This window comes from Centrocercus urophasianus, unplaced genomic scaffold (genome assembly GCF_019232065.1).
Source record: "Centrocercus urophasianus isolate 14NV4802_14NV808 unplaced genomic scaffold, USGS_Curo_1.0 seq_12, whole genome shotgun sequence".
In the NCBI taxonomy this organism is placed as follows: Eukaryota; Metazoa; Chordata; class Aves; order Galliformes; family Phasianidae; genus Centrocercus; species Centrocercus urophasianus.
In genome coordinates this window covers 50,594,517-50,610,067 of record NW_024884364.1, presented here as the reverse complement: position 1 = coordinate 50,610,067, position 15,551 = coordinate 50,594,517, and the positions used below count along the sequence as shown (strand labels likewise).

The window sequence follows — 15,551 nt, the reverse complement described above, 5'->3', positions numbered from 1 at the left end:
CCAGAAATCCTACACCTTCATATGGAAAACTGTGTTTGAAAATGACACAGATGGTCAAATACGAAAAACTCTATTGCCATGAAAACTGTAGTCTACTATGTTAAAAGGAGACTTGTATCTTTACATAAACAGAAATAATGATAAAGAAAGAATGTAAGGTGTTTCTGCCACAATTGTTGCACCAGAAATAACATGAGTAACTCAGGCAAGATCTTAGAGCAGCAATGCCAACCACATATAATCTTTTAAACAATGTCAATGGTTCAAGATCAAATTTATATTCACTAACTAGAATTTATCTTAACAAAGCATTACTTGTAAACATTTATAACAAGTGTTTTTTCTTGTTCTCCAAAAAAACTGCAATGAGGGTCTAAGATTAGCTAGTGTCAACCTAGCTGTCTAAAGCTTTGAAAGGAAACCTCTGTGGTAGGGGAGATGAAGCATTCCATATGGAGTACCAAGCAAGATCTCTCTGCAAACACTTTTATTATATTATATTATTGAATATACTCTTAATGATCCTACGGGGGGTTTAATCTGCTGAGTATTATCTATTCTAGAGGAAAGATAACAACTATTAGACTTAATACATGGACCTAAAAATATATTTCTTCCTAGCTCTCCTAGTTTGTGCAATATATCCAGTATGTACTTCACAAAAGTTAAGACACTCTTATTACTTTGGAGATACTGAACACTGATACAGTTCACAATGGGAAATGCTGTGAAAGCCCTGCTGGAATCTTTCATCCAGTACTAATCACTGAATGAGGCATATGGTAAAAGAAATTGCTGGGGAGATAATGTTTAAAAAAAAAATAATGGTTGTTTGGTGGATTTTTTTTTTTTTTTTCCTTTTTTTTTTTCTGTCTTCATGACAGAAGAGTTCACCATCTATACAGTAGTCATTTCTCAGCTTCCTCAGTTCCTAACAGCCAACCCCTAAGAGTAAGTAGTCTGATGTATCCAGACACAGGACAACCCATCTCATGATCTGAGAGTAGTTACCTGGACTGTTAAGAAACATCTACATTACTTAGTGTATAGCCTTTTCTTGAAAAGAAACAAAAAACAGACTTCAAGATGTGAGGGAAAAATAAAATTTTAAAAAAAATCAGCCATCAAACAAATGAACAAAAAAATCTGTTACCTCTGGGCTTAGTTTGGGAGACTGATTCAGATGGTATCCAGCTCCAGAAATTCTGTAGGCATTGCTTTTTTTTGCCATTACAAAAACCAAGAGCATCAAGGATAACTGTACTCCCTGCAGTGCTACCTTAGTATCTTAACGAATTTAGCCATCTGAACCTACAACATCATTCCTCAAAGTACAGCCTTCGGAACAGAGCATTTCTGGGAATAGTACCAAGATCTGACAGCAATCCCTGTATGTATTGTTACTGCCTGTGGCTAAATTTTGTATTTTGGAATACCTTGAGGCATTGGGTAATGTGGGTATGGGGCGATTTTGTGATGATTTAAAAAGTCAGAGTGCATATAAATGCTAAATATTGTCTTAGGAAGAGAGGAATCCTTCCTTCCTAGGGATACATTATGAAACACTGGAAGTTGTAAGCGAACACAAAATTGCCACACATTTTTAAACAATGAAAAAAATGAGGATAGGCTCTAATTATTTGAATAACTTTACTATGCCACTGTCTGGAGTAAACTCAATGAATTCCCTCCATTTCTTTCTTCTTTTTTTTTTTTCCTTTTTTTTTTTTTTTTTTCTCTTTTTTTTGCTTCCCTGATTTCTGATTTTAGTCTTAGGTGGTCTAACAGGGTGTTTTGATTCTTGAATACAGTTATGGCATATTTTGCCTTGTGTACTCTAGCACTCAGCAATATGAATAGTGTGTAATTTGCAGATCTGTAAGCTTCCCCTAAGCCACTGAGGCCCCTCTGTTTTCCAGAGCCTGCACAGCATTATTTTTCTCTTGCTATTCCCATGTTCTAGGTATCACGTTTCTCACCTCACAGTCTTGCAGCCACAAATCCCATTAATTTTGTAACAGTTGGTGACTGTGGAAAACAGCTACTGCTGGAGTCAGAATTGTGCCTCTTTTGTCTATCCTCCCAACTTCATCTTTCCTTATCTTTTGTTTTGTACACTCCAGTTTATAACAGATAAATTGAAAATGTAGTGCACTGCAAATTAGATGATGGCAATTTGAATTATTAATAATTATTATCCAATAATAAATCTTGCAACTCTTGAACCTACAGATTATTGTACATTAATCAGTAGTAATAGCATCAAAAAAGCAAGCTACTACTTAAATTTTTCACATGGTTTAGAATAGGCAGTACTAAGAAGTAAAGTATGGCAAAAGAATACTCCTCATTTTCATTTTTCTGCTTGCTGCAACAGAGAAGATCCTCCCAGGGTAAAAAGCTCTTCAAAGACCCCTTGCCATTGCCACCACTTTTCCAGGCCTGATACATGTGAGAGTCTGCTCTCTTCCCCTGCCTCCCCTCCGCACCACAAAACTGCAAATTTGTGCATTTCTGAGGGAGGAATGGTGAGTATTTCTGTGTTTATTTTTGTGCTGTTTTTTTTTTCCCTACTTTTTTTCAGTCTAGATATCTGAAAAACATTTCCTTTGTTACAGAAGATAAGCCAAGTAAAAATAAAATAGAAAATACAAAGAGTTAATTCATTTGCTCCTATCTTTCTCCCTCTCCCCATCTCTCCCACCTTCAAATAAAAGAAAATTCCTCAGGATTTATGAGGGAGTCTGGAAAGCACATAACAGTCTAGACAAAGTCTATATTCTTCATGTTTTTTTCTTTCTAACCTGTTTATTTTTTTATCTTAAAAATGTTCATTCCTGAAAATAAAGACAAAATATTGCTCTTCAAAAACTGAGCTCTTCTTCTGCCAAACTTTTTATCAGTCTTTTCTAGCAAATTACTTCTGAGCTGTCTCCTTACATAAAATTCAGTGCTTATTTATTCATAGAAAGTATGTACTATAAATAATCAATCCTAATGCATGTCAAAGTAGAGAAAGAAATTGGTATAAGGTAATAAAGTAGGTTGTAGGAGATTTTTTTTCCCCCTCCATTTCATCTTTCATTCTCCTGTAAATGAAAGTTCCACTTATCTGAATACATACTAGAAAAGTTAACATGGATTTGGAATTTAAAACATTCCCACTTGACTTTAAATTCTGAAAAACATAATCCTCCTATTAAGAAGAATAGTGATTTAATAGAGACAAATGTAGAAGAGAATTTTATCTCACCACTTCCTGTCATTCACTTCTATCCTTGTCTTAACTTTTCAGAGTAATACTGTCATGAAGGTTAATGCAGTTACGTGAATTTGTGATGGACCATTTCACACACATTCAGTAGGGCAAACGTATATGGCTCACTGGTAAACAATTTGCTCTACCAAGTTCTCCTTTGTTGAAAAGGGGTACCTGGCAAATTAACTCATTAAATGATGAGATGTTAGCTGTAAAAGAAAAAAAATCCTGGAACATGACTGTTTTTTTTAAGCACTAAATTAATACCTTCAGACACTCAAATATCAGGCACAGTGCCACTAAAGGCAATAGTATAAAACAATGTAATAACAGTGATAATAAGATCTTAGTCATACTTCTGATCTCTCAAATACACAGCTGACAGTAATTGAAGAAAAATGTCTCTTGTACACATTATGTCACATTATATGCACAGAGGAAGCTTGTTTATTAAGGACATGAAAGGAAGGTTGGTACTCTGCACAGTCTGTGGGAAAACTGATTTATTCTGGCTGCTTTATGTCTCACCAAAGATCTACTATTTTAAAAGAGAACATTTTGGACTGGAAGAGGTTCAACAATTTATTTTGTTTGAAAACGTGAACAAAGAGAATATTGGTAATCATGGAATATGAGTTAGGTGTAAGGTAATGGTACAACAGCTTATGTGCGGAATCTTCATCAAATACTACCTTAATATCTCTGACTGATTTACATGAGTAAGATGAAGAAAAATTTTCCCTACTCATACCAGTGATAGAACCATCAAAACCCACATACATTTATAAGCTTGTTTGTATATAATCCAAAATAAATTTCTTTACATTTTGAATACACTTCACTGCAATTTCTCTTAGGAAATGCAAGTTAAGAGTCATATTTGTCATGCTGGAAAAACAAACAAGCAAACAAACAAAAACCTACAACAGCAAAATGTATTTGGCATAAAACAGAAAAAAAAAATATTAGTTGATAAAAATGAGATAAATCAAGAAGTTCCTAAAAAGGAATGTACTTGAGGATGATAACACTGTATATCACTTTATTAAAATATTATGTGATATTGAATGTGTTTTGTTTGAACAAAAAAAATATTTTCAGAGTTTATTCAGAAAAAAATAATTTTCTTTCAAGAGAAAATTCCTATATCCATGCAAAGTGAGGATGACACTGAGAATCACATTTTGTCCCTTATCAACGTAGTAAACCTATTTCTGCTGTATTGCACGTCCTCAGATAAAAGACAAACTTTCATCTTCAAAAACATCAGTTCCTCTTGTAAGTCTGTCTCAATTCATTTCCTGCTACTGCAGGCTATTCAGAGTACAGTATTTGAACTTTCACTACTCTCACTACTCTATCTTCCCTGTTCTAGTATCTTTACTGTCCCTATATGTCTTCCTCTCATTCCTGCCCTTAAATTTTCAGTCTTCCTTTCGTAGGTGTCCTGTTTTAAGACTTCTCCAAATGCAACTACATTCTTATCCTATTCCTTCTTCTCCCATTATATCCTTTTTCTATGACAATCACCCATGTTAACCTTCCTTTGAAACTCATAATCTGTCCCCAGCATACTGCATGTTTATTCTTTCTGACTATGAAAGGCATCTTGAGGCTGTGGAATTCTGGGAAGGACAAACAACAAACCAAACTAGGGATGGAGGCAGGGAGGGGAAGAAGAGGACGGCAGGTATCATACAAGAAACATTCCTCCCTCATCTTGAACAGACAGAAAGATCTCCTCATCTTAGACATCATTACTCCATTCACTGCTTAGCTTTTAGACTTTTGTTGGTAGAAGATGACTGCACCATTAACCCACTGCATTTCAGTAACCTCCGTACCAGATCAGGCAGACAAATCACTGCTGCATGCCTTTCACAACTCAGTACGCAAAGAGCCTTACTGGCTCTTCTAATTCACTCTGTTCATTAAACATGTGACAGATAACCTCCATCATCAAATTCCTAAAGCACTGTATTTGAAATGTCATCTGTATGTAAAGATGACATCAAACTAATACAAGCACTAAGCATTTATCTTCAAAAACCAAAATACAAGTGCAGTTCAGATACAAAGGCTTGAGAAAAAGAAAGACACAGTAAATGTAAGATTAAAGAAAGTATTTCCTTAATTGTTGATGTGCTTAGATGGAAGCAACTAATTCACCTGTCCATTATAACCTCTTCAACTAAACAAAGTTTATTATCACAATAAGCATGAAATTAATATGCCAGCTCCCACACGAAGAGATCTCCTCCACCTCCAAGATTAACATCCAGTTTTGACAATTCTTAATATTTAATCTGCCAAAGTCAGTGGATCAGCATCATCTCTTGCCCCCGTTCACCACCTACATGTTGGAAACTACATACACCAAACAATTCTAGTTTGGCTAGCAGACCTACTGCTGGCTGTGTTAATACAAATTCACAGCCTCAGGTACCACAGCTCATCTGTCCAGCTGTGTATAATTTGCAGAAAGTTCTACTTCCCCTCACTCCACTGTGTATGGAGAACTTACCTTTGCTTTCATGCAGATGACACAAATAGCAGCAGGCAGAGATTTCAATAATTGCATTATTGATAAATATGTGTTTGGCTTGGAAGACTCCAACCAGCAAATCAGTGCTATGTGTCTGACTGAGAAGCAATACTCTGCCTTGATGAATGCCGTCTTGAAGTAAGTACTGCACTGAACCACCTGCTATGAATTACGGGCAAAGGGAATATCCCATATAGGAATAACTCAGTAGCTGATGCCTGGCCAATGGCTGCACATCAACATTTCATTGCTGTTTGAATCTTTTTGCTTATATACCAGAAACATCCCATGAAATTTGGAGATTTCTATTGTGTTTTCTATTGTGTTATCAATTTCAGAGAATGTGGGTAATGGCAGATAGATCAATGATTCTCATGAGCTTCAACTCTTCTTCCTCTACTCCTCCGGAATCAATAGGAATGACTTTTTTGTTATTTTTTTCCTCAAAGCTTCCTATAATATAATACTGATATCTCTAATCTAGGAACAGTACAACTGAAAATCCAGAGAGAAAGAATAATATGATATTATGACAAAGATAGTCAAAGTAAAAAACTGCCATTTCTTCACGGACACAGTTAATGAGAACTCTCCACGGAAAGGTATACAAATGGGATCTCAGTACTCCATCAGTTTAGTTACCAACAAATACACAGCTGCTGAAAAACAAATCAAACAAAATTCAGGCAGAAATCACAGAAAATAACAAGCCTGTACATTCATTTGTGTTTGCAATCACCAACAGAACATGAGTTGAAGCAGTACATACTGCTGCATTATATAGTATACTTTTCTTGTGTCATCCAGAAACAAGCCCTTCAAATAAGGTATGGATCTGCATATTTTTTCAGAACATACTGATTTATTTTTTTTTCTTCAAAAAAGGCAATTTCATGAGCAAACTCAACATATCCTTGATAGAAAACTTTTAAGCTATATGACTTCCTATGACTTCCTGTACAACTTGCCTATCAACAGCCACATCTGACATCATCAGCCAACACCATAAAATAGAAGACATTACTTTCGGAGTAGCCCTCATAGAATGCTTTTTTTTTTTTTTTTTCTTTTCATTCAAAACAAAACAAATAATATTTAGAGCTAATTATAGCACAGTATGCCTTGAAGAGGAAAAAATCCACAACCAATCAACCAAAAGTAACCACAAAATGAAAGAGTCATGAAAAGTTGTTCCAGTAGAGTTCAAAAGCTTAAAATAAATTTTATTATAAGAAATATAACTAATTTATTTGAGTTCTCTTCATGGTGTCACTAAACAGTTTTTGAGTATAATGCTTGTTGCCATCAAAATGACTGTTTTACACTAAGTGTCTGACTTTAAAAAGTGTGTAAACAAACTTGATCACCAACTCAGAGACATTCTGGCAACAACATCACAAAGTTACCATCTAACACTACTGATCATCACAGCTGGTCAGTCCTAACAGAATCATGAACTTGAAAAAAAATCTAGAGAGCACAGTACCAGAAGTTTGAAATTCAGCTCCTTCCAGGTCAGTACTAGACCTGTAACAGACCCAGTGCCTAGAACAAGATATATCTTCAAGGCAATCAATTTATTAGATAACTTCAAGCAAAAGTGGGATAAATGCCTGTTTATAAATTTCCTCTTCCATCTCTGGCTACAGTACAGTTATTAAAATGACAGTGGCTTCCTTCACTTGGAAGAGAAAATAAATGCCTTATCTCTGAAATTATTTGTACTGAGAAGCAGCAGGCTACCTGTTTTTGCCTACCACATTTGGCAAAAGCAAATCTGAAAGAGATGGTTCAACAACAGTTTACTACCAACAAAACACAAAATCACAGTCATACCTATTTCATCTGTTATCTGTTATAATGATTCATGGAAGTGGTTTAGCCTCAATTATTCGTATAATTAAAAATCAACATTATTTTTCATCATACATACAAATAAATTCAATTTAAAATAAATAATGTTGAGCTAATTCAGTCTGCATCTGAAATCAAATCAGCCACTTAAGATGAAACTATAATTGGCTGTTGGTTAATCTAGGAAAAGAAACAAAAATTTATTCACAAATCTTTCATTAGTACATTAAAAGAACCAAACTTCAATATGAGTCTGTCACAGTCTTTGCAAGCAATAGAAAAGAGCACTTTTGAAGGAAGCTATTTTAAAAACAGTACGATGACAGCTACATACTGCTCTTGTTTTCAGAGTGAACTGAATCAGTCCACTGTGCTACTGTCTCAAATATTTTTCCTAATAGAAGTGCCATTCACTTTTGAGGCTTACCTCTCTTGAAAGGCTCAACTTCCCCATCAAAGTTGCGAATCTCAGTGAGCCCATAAATAACAGAAGAAAGACAAGCATGGAAAGTCCTAACCCTCTACTGGATCTAATCAGTAGCACCCACTTGTCAGAATAGATGGTATGAGACTAAGTGGTGTGTGGGTTCAGTACAGAAGACAGCAGAAAGAACGAATCGTACATTGTGACATCAGAGGCTACAATTTATTTTTAGATTATTACCTTACAAATATGAACATTCTGAGCTAGGGATCACTCCAGCATGTGCTAATGCATTCGGTTTGCATTAGCCATGCTTGTGGCAAAGCCTCACTGCAGATCTCAGGAAAAGCCGTTTTCTATACAGGCTGCTTCTACTCAGATCCTCACATGAGTTTTGCATGCAAAACATGAAGTAACCATGTTTCATATGCACCTTATTTTTGATGAAAATATTCAGAAAAAAAAAAATCCCCACTAGTTTACAGGGCTTAAAGAGAGATGAGCTGTCATGTAATATCTTCAGAATAATTTCCTCCCCTTTGAATCCATCCACTACAAACTGCCTATAAATTGTATTTTTCAATTTTCTCTTCTCTAACCTTAAATCAATTTCAGGTTGTGAAAAGTTGATTAACATTGTGCCTCATCTCACTAGAAATAATTTTCCAGGAGTATTACCTATAAAGCTTGTTTTTTTTCCACTAAATAGCAAGGCCTTACCTTGTGTGTCTGTGTTTTTAGTGTTGTGGTTGGTTTTTTTGTTTGTTTGTTTGTTTTTTCCCCAATCCAATCTGGGGACTACTATAACAAATACAATGAGAACTAGAGAACTATTAAAAGGTGACAGAGCTGAGTACATAACCCTGTCAGATGTGGGGATCGAAATGGCTCAGAGCATAAATGCTTTACAAACATTGCTTGAGTGCACCTGAGTTGAACTGTGACAGAGGATGGCTGCAGTTGGACATGAGACTTATATTGATCTGTGCAGTTCATGTTTATGTTTTGTTTTTACTAGTTTTTTGTTTTTTTGTTTTTGAGACTCACAGTTTTATAATGCAGTGCACACAACTAACCACTAACCAATTATACTCATGCTGAAGTGACCTTGGACCTTGATGACAAGACTTCAAGTGACAGAATGACTAAATTATATGCTGGTTATAGCATGATGCTTATTCCTGTCCTACCCAGGTGGAGCTGTTCTTTACACTATGTGATTCAACCATCAAATAGCAGCACGCGTGTTTGAAAGGCCAAGAGGAGGCTTTATTGAGAACCTGTCAAAAACAAATGAGCAAACCTCCATGTGGCTGTTAGTGAATGTTCCTTGAATCACTCTTTTGTTAAAAAATAAAAAGTCAAACAGATCCTTGTTTCTATATGATACATGTAACACAAAGCTTCAGTTAAACAGCTTTTCTTTCTGCCTCTTGCCTTCATCTCCACATGAAAAATCTTCAGCCGAAGGATGCCTATTAAGATCCAGATTTTTATCAAATGTAAAATTTGTTAGGTAAATAAACTGCCCAGGAACATAGATGCAACTAAGAAGACAGTCTTTCCAAGAAAAAAAAAAATAAGATAGCACAATATCACCATAAGACTATCAATTTAAACACTCTCCTAATTTAATCCAGTGCGCGTGTTTTGTTCAGGGCTTGCTTTCATTTGCTTCCATTGTTAAGTCTTTTAAAAACTGAAACTTCATCACTAAGCACCACACTTAGATGAATAAGAGAAAAAAACAGATTTTTTTCCATTTACATGTTTGTATTATTTCTAGATGTCTGCGGCACAGCACTGTACTGCACTTTAAGACACAAGGTAAGTAATCACTCCCTCCAGAAATGGAGAAGGAAGCAAATTTATTTTCTTTCTATACATATGCTTTACAGTAGAGACCAAGCTTAAAGGCCACTAAATTCAAAGAGGGGAAAAAAAATTAAACTAGACATGAATCAGAACCCTCTCGAGGAACAATGCGTTTTGGATGCCAAACTGAATTTCAGTTACAAGACCTGGTGTAACTTAATGGTCTGTACTCGCAGACAGCATACTAACAATAACTGTGTCTATATGATACACAGGCAGAAGAACAGAGAAAAATAACAGCTCCACTGATAAGCAAAACAGCAACAATTTCAAGATGCTAAGAACAATTAGGTCAAAAATTAAGTCTCATTTTATAATATCCTTAGAAAATGATATGCCTCACTGATTTTGAGTTACCAGAAACTGCATGGCATGTTTTCTTGTTCCTGTATTTAATGATTCATTGGAACATGATTCATAAGGCAGTGCGTACTACCCTCTACTCATTACTATTAGCAAAAGAAACATGAAATGCCCTGCCATAACACATACTCATTGCATATCACCTACATAGATGTCTCAATATGTGCTATTAATTGGTGCAATATCAAAAGCATGGCTCGTAAGGAAAAACAAAAGACATATGAAATTAGCTCTGTGCTACAAAGCAAAGTTGCGTTTTCATGCAGGAATCATAATTAATTGAACTAATTACTTCTTTTCCAGCTGTGATAGAAAATTAGTTTCTTTCTTCACTGTTAGATTTATAAATTTAATAATCAATGAACATAATTCGCCCCTTGGAATGTAGACTATAGCTCTTCCATTTATAGGAGATACGCAAAGGGGTTGTCACATTTATGTTTTAAAAGGAGAAAAGAGATTTCCATTTTGGTGTGCTTGTAAATCCATCCAGTTATGCTTTGTTCCCTAGGACACCTGCTTCTGAACATACGCATAAATGCTGTCATTTTTCATTATCAACCACCAAAAAACAGAAATCAGCCTGGAATTTTAAAAAAGGTCTACATATTTTTGTGGTTTATTTTTAAACACCAGATATCTAAGCACACGTATGCACTGATGCCAGCAGTAAGACCAGCAGCAGTCCACCCACACAGCCTAGAGACGCAAAACACCCGAACACCACAGCTCAAACGGCTCCATCGGTCCCCGCTCCGCTCTCTGTGCCTCCACCGAGGCGCTCAGCTCGGCGCAACGGAGGTGTGCCCGGGCGCTCCCTCACGCTCCAGCCCACCTTCATCGGAGCGCGGCCCCGCACCGCCCGGCTCCACCCGACGAACTTTCTTCCACTTCCCCCCGCCTTTCCGCTCTGTCCCCCACGAGCCGGCGGACACCGCAGCGCGGGCGGCGGGACGGCCCCGGCGGCGGGCGCGGGCCCACACCGCCATCTCCTGGCCGCGCCCCGCCACCACCGCCGCGTCCCCCGCAAACTTCTCGCTCTCCGCGCTGAGCACCGCAACCAGCCGAGCTCCCCGCTCGCCGTGACGCGTGCCCCGGGGCACATCACGGCAGCACGGAGGGGTCCCCCGCGCCCTGTCTTCCCGACTCTGCCCGGGGTGTGGAGGCGGGAGCGGGCTGCTCGAGTTGACAGGCGGCCAAAAGCGGCGCTGCGGCGGGGCCGCCCCCCCTCCCCGGGGCGCTGGGGGTGGCGGCGGTCTTTCCTCGGGGAGGGGGCGCCTCCCGCCGACAGCCCCCGCCTTGCCCGCCCCCGCCCCGGCTTTGCGGAGAAGCCGATTTACTGCCGGGCGGGGGGGGGAAGGGGGAGGGGGGGCGTGCCCCCTTTTTTTTTTTTTTGTTTTTTTTTTTCTTTTTTCTTCTCTTCCCCCTTCTCCCCGCCCCCCCCCCCCCGCCCCCCTCCCCCCCCGCGCCAATCACACTGCCTCTCCCCAGTGCCAGTCCCTGCTCCATCACGTGCGGGAACTCATGCTCATCACAAAAGCGGGCATTCTGCCCGAGCCCGGAAAGAAGGAAATAAAGAAAAAGGCAAAAAGAAATGCATAAAAAGGAAATAAATGGGGAAAAAAAAAAATAAAGATACAAAAATATATATTAGAAGAAAAAAAAAGATTAAAGAAAAAGAAAAGGAGAAAAAACCCACCGCGGGTGAACCGCTTAATCCAAGACGAGTCAAGATCTCCTCTGAAGGGCCGCCTCCCTCGCTCTTCACCCCCCATCCTCCTCCGTCCCCTTTTTCCTTTCTGTGGCCGTGGCGGCGGCGGGGGAAGTGGTTAACCAAAACCCGACGTGTTGGTTTTGCGTCCCCCTGCAAACCACGGCGCACACGGAGCACGAGGCACCGCTCCTGCTCCTCTCCGCTCTGGCAGAAAACTGTGCCTTCGCTCTTCCTCTCTCTCTCTCTCTCTCTCTCTGTACTGCAGATATTTTTTTCCCTTCTCTCCTCCACACTCTTCTGTTTATTTGGCTGTAAGGCAGAGAGCTACTTTGTAAACATCTCACACAGAGCCCCAGAGCCTTTCCAAATAGCTGATTGCAGCAAAATGCCTCCAAACAAATAATGGTGCAAGGGGACTACCGGGGACAAGACCGAAGCGGATAAAAGAGAAATAAAATTTGCATAAATGTGCATATGTGACATCGCGGTCGGCATAATGGTGGAGATGGCAGAAAGAAAGTACCGGTTTATCACGGTGGGGAAAAGTAAAAGCACAAACGACTGCAGCAAACTGCTCGCCCTCTGCCAGAGTACCAACTGCAACACCTCTCCCCCACCCCCGCTGAAAAAAAAAATAAAAAAAAAAAAGCAACAAAAAAAAAAAAAAAAGAGAGAGAGAAAGAAGATGAAAACGCAAACGATAAGCTCAGCACTCCTACCTTAATGCTGGAAGAGACGCAGAAGCGGAGGGGCTTTTTCACACAGCCAGATTCCTTCAGGAAATCCTCTCAGGATGTCATGCAGCCGGTGTTATCACACAAGGATCCTGCTCTCCTTTTTGGAATCCAACGCGATTTGCTTCTCCAAAGGAATGCAGTGACCATGAATTGGGGAAGGGAGGGAGGAGGAGGAGGGGAAGAAAAATTAAAAATATCAACAGGAAATAAAACAGCACTGGATGCGCAGGAAACTCGTGCTCTCGGCTGTCAGCGACCTACATTCAGGCATAAAATTCATTGCAATCGGTGCAAGAGGGTGAGTTGGGTCTGCGAGCAGGGGCTGTGATTGCCTATGCAGAGCCCGAGCCGGGGAGGCTGATCTGCAAGGCAAGGCGAGCGGGGAGGGAGCGGGAGAGAGAGGTCCAGGCTGTACCAGGCGCACTCCTCCTGCTATTGGATCAAACTGAATGAAATTTACAAAGCCGGCAGCCAATAGCTCTCCGCAGTCTGCCCCATCACTACAGAAACCGTATCTCCATCCCCAGCCTCTTGCGAGGAGCATCGCATCCTCGCGCCGAGCAGCGGCGGCCGGGCCCGGGGGCGGAACAGGTGGGCACGGCGACGCGGAGCGAGAGCCGTGCGGCGGCGGCGAGATGCCGGGGGGGTCACACCTTGCGGACCGCCGCTCCACTGCCTCACCATCGCGTACGGCAAGAGCAGCAGTGGTTAACCCTTTAAGACAGCAGTTTCTCCGGTGCCAGCCTGAATTCACCAGTATGATTTTACACTAAGCTAACAGTATAATTGCACATCAATCACTGAAGACTTTTGCTGCTGTTCTCTTTCCTCCCATACAAAAATGGCAACGAAAACATTGCCCAGTACCCCATCCTTGTAAACACTTTTTTTTTTTTTTTTTTTTTTTTTTTTTTTGTCCCCCATAAGGAGATTGGTTATTTAATGTTAATATTTGAGTTCGCTAACCATTGTTGTGAAGGTCAAGAGTAAGGGCTGGAGAAGGGCCCTGTGGTTATTGCTCAGTAGTGCAACACAGTCTCTGGTTCATTTCCTGTGTATAATATCAGACTAAGGATGGTGTAGCAAATATGCCTTGTTTCACTTCTCAGCATGTCCTTTTGATCAGTTCAGTAACAGCAATTATCATTAGCCAGAGTGTGAGGCCCTGAGATCAGGCCAGGTGAGTGCTGACTGAGTTATCCAGCCTGGCAAAGAACAAAAGAAAGGGGTCTTGAACATTTCTTCATTGTTTCATTGAACCGTAGAATCATTCAGATTGGAAAGATCATCTAGTCTAACCATCATCCCAGGGCTGTGACTGCTCTAGACCACGTTATTTGAAACAAAAATCCTCTTCATGCTTTGATGAGACTTCCTGTCACAATACATAAATAGACTTAGTAAGATTTGTCGTTTTCAACTGCTGGAATAATAAATACCATCAGCAGCTCTTCAGTTGTAGTAGTTACTTTGTTTCTACCGCCACTACAGATTCACAGAGCAGAGTAGACAGCACTTTGTTTCCTCAAATTTGAATTCTGTCTGTGCTAGTGGACTTATCCATCACTGCTATGCTTTCCTGTTTCAGCTGGCATGAAAATATATACTACCTGATTTAAAGATGCCATTTCACAGGTAGCATCAGGCCTGTTATGTGTCTGTTCTTATATACTGCCTTGTTATACTACATGAAGTGTCAAATCAAGATCACTTCAGCATCGCTTACAAAGGGAGCTTTTAAATGTTTTGAATTTAAGTCATCTATTTGCCAACTTAAAACATTTTAAGTAATGCAATAGCTACATTGAACAGTTATTTTCCAGTGAATTAATTATTTTTATATTAATTATATGTTTTGCCTTACTTATTTTAAATAAGCTAAGTACTAAGTAAGACTCTAGCAGCAGGTGTTCATGCAAGCGAGTTTTACTGCTTTTGTTATTTTAATAACGCATCCAGAATCTGCAACCAATCATGCTGTGTGACTGAGTGAACATTTTGACACATTTAGAAAAGAAGTCATCTTGCACTGCCATCTGTCCCAAATTTTGCAGGACAGTCTTTATTTTGATGCTTTTTGCAAGATAAATTTGGAAAATATTAAAGTATGCACTAGTTAATCTGACAAATAATCTCCTACCTGTGTTAGAGTATCAGAAGGCAATTATTACAAGTTACTAAAGGATTATCTCTTAGATTTGAAACTGAGGTTTGCAGCTATGTCCTAAATATGCACAAACATAGCAATAAAACTAAACTCTCCCTAGATTCTATCCAAGGATATGATAAAAGATTTTAAGTAAAAGCCATTTGGTCAAAACATTGGAATGTACTTTTCTCCTCCTCTAACTTTCAAAAAGCTAAATGTACAATCGGAACTTCTGGTTTATTTGGGAGTGTATCTGCAGCAATCCACTGCATACTTATAACACCAAGCAGAGTTCAGGAGCAATCATTCAGAGAGAATACCACTTGCTAAGTAATACCATCACTTTTTACAAGGAGGAATTGCATCCTAGTGTTAACCCAACTTGAATCTACTTGTAACTTGTGAAATCCAAAGAAATCACAATGCATGACAGTTTGACTGAAGAGAGGCGGCCAAACTGCTGGGTTCCATCCCAAGAAACCTCTTTTTGTGTCAGTCAGACTGAGGCATGATTTGGTCTCCCATGTCCAATCACTGTAAAATTTACAAATACATTTGAAATCAGGTATAGCGTGCTGTGTACTGATGCTTTGAAGCATAAGGATAAGAGACTTTTATAAAATAAGTCCCT

General features: G+C 39.2%; 1 protein-coding gene across 2 annotated transcripts in view; it reads right to left on the bottom strand.

Annotated features, from left to right (window-relative positions):
* Window positions 1-13,065, bottom strand: part of NLGN4X (neuroligin 4 X-linked) — a 149,856-nt gene extending 136,791 nt beyond the window's left edge. For both annotated transcript variants that reach the window (XM_042810129.1, XM_042810130.1), the window contains exon 1: window positions 12,754-13,065. The gene's annotated coding sequence lies outside the window, so the exon portion shown is untranslated. The remainder of the gene's footprint in view (window positions 1-12,753) is intronic.
* Between the last annotated feature and the right edge of the window lie 2,486 nt (window positions 13,066-15,551).